The 1,899-nt window shown below is 34.2% G+C and overlaps 1 pseudogene; it reads left to right on the top strand.

Annotated features, from left to right (window-relative positions):
* The first annotated feature begins 246 nt into the window (after nt 1–246).
* On the top strand, nt 247–1,410 carry LOC107810636 (uncharacterized; annotated as a pseudogene).
* The last annotated feature ends 489 nt before the right edge of the window (nt 1,411–1,899 follow it).

Raw genomic sequence — 1,899 nt, 5'->3', positions numbered from 1 at the left:
GAGACTCAAATCGAACATCACGTTTGTAGTAATCTAAATGGTATATTACACTTCTAGCTTACGTTGTGTTGTGCCTCTTTTTACATTAGTTTGACTCTTTTTTTGTAGCAGTAGAATAATATTTATTATCAACTTAATAGTGTTACCTGATTAATCTGTCTAAATTCAGAATTAATTGGAGCCAATATCGTTGTATTTTGGTCTAAAGAAGTTATCAAATTCAACAATTCAGTGAATAGTTCAAGCATGGCTAGTGCAGGTATTTTTTTATTGTGTTATGTCTTTTTGTATCAATTTAATAGTGTCTTTCTGATATTGTCTTTAGCAAAACATTTTATTTTGAAGCTTCATATGCCATATGTTATTTAGATATGCTTTGTTTCATATCCTTCTTTTATTTATTTATTTATTTTGTAGATATGCCTCAAGGTAGAGGTCGAAGTAGCGCAGACCATGTAGGTAAATCTTTAGTTAGGGGTAATTTTGCGACTCGTGAAAATATGCCTATTGTTCCCATTCCCACAGTTAGTCCTCAACAAGATGGTACGAGTTCCTTAGGTGGACCAAATCACATCAATCAAGTTCAAATATTAGGTCCTAGTAGCATGCCACATATTCAAACATTAGGCCATGGTAGTACCCCATCCATTAATTTGGAACCATCTCCAAAATACCCATAATCAGAGCAACACAATAGGCGAGGGTACATCTTCTCAAAGCAACATAATAGGCGAAGTTATGTGTAGTAGTACCCGTGGGCCGCAGACGCTTCTTACTATTTCTCCTACAGGGTTAGTCCATACTTGTACTATTAATTTTGGTATATTTTTATTGATATATGGTATGACTTTAAATAATGTCTTCTAATTTGTTCAGGTTAGAGCCTTCTCGAGAATGCTCTGAGTGTATAACTAATTCTTTCAAGTATGAATCTGATCCTAATGGAGTCAACTGGAAAAGCATCTCAGATGAGATAAAAAAGTTTTATTTTGGAGAATTCAATGTATAATCCATCACAACTAAATTTAGAAAGTATATTAACTTTTATATGTAACTTATTAATGTTATTACTTTATAAAATTATTTCAGAAGGCCTTCTACTGGGATTCTTCCATTGATAGTGCTGTGCGAAACCAATGGGAGTGTAGGGCAACAAAAAGATATAGTGATTTCATTAGCAAACTAAAATCAAATGGGGTGCAACGAGACTCTATTCAAAATAATGTGTGGCAAAGTTGGATGAGACTTTGGAAAGATCCTAAGTGTGTTGAAAAGTCAAAAATAAATGCAAAAACTCGTTGTGCCGGGAATGGAGTTGCCACTGGGACTCACACAGGTGGCTCTATCAGTGTTGGGGAGCATCGCAAGAGACTTGTTAGTGTATATAAAATATCTGAAAATCTCATTTAAGTTTGCTCTAATTCGAATCTGAATCTCATTTAAGTAGGTTACCTGAAGTTGTGAGTTGCGGATTGTCTCTTATTCTATTTTTAATATTTTGTGCTTGAAATTATGGTTTGAGAATTTATTTTTGAAAAATATAGGTTATCTAAGTGTGCCGAGATTTAACATAGCAGCAATAGTAACTCGATCACCTGTTAATTGTTGTACATTCATCTGCCCTTGCACTTTATTAATTTTCCCAATACCATTAGTGTGTTGCCCAGCTTTTATAGGAATATCATTAGTAACTTTAACTCCTTGCTAACCTGATTCAGAAGCATCAGTTATTTCTGCTGGAACTGCACCAGATTTGCCTGAGAAGTCAAGCACCTGCATCAGTTACATCCCGCATTTTGTACATTAAAGTTTCGTCGTAAGTTAATCGACGTAAGCTCGGAAATGAGATTATTTTTGAGGTTATAAGTATTTATGTTATTTGTAACAAGTGATAAGTGA

Source organism: Nicotiana tabacum, chromosome 12, assembly GCF_000715075.1.
Source record: "Nicotiana tabacum cultivar K326 chromosome 12, ASM71507v2, whole genome shotgun sequence".
In the NCBI taxonomy this organism is placed as follows: domain Eukaryota; kingdom Viridiplantae; phylum Streptophyta; class Magnoliopsida; order Solanales; family Solanaceae; genus Nicotiana; species Nicotiana tabacum.
Note: the sequence above shows the minus strand (reverse complement) of the source record. Positions and strands in the feature narration are given on the sequence as shown.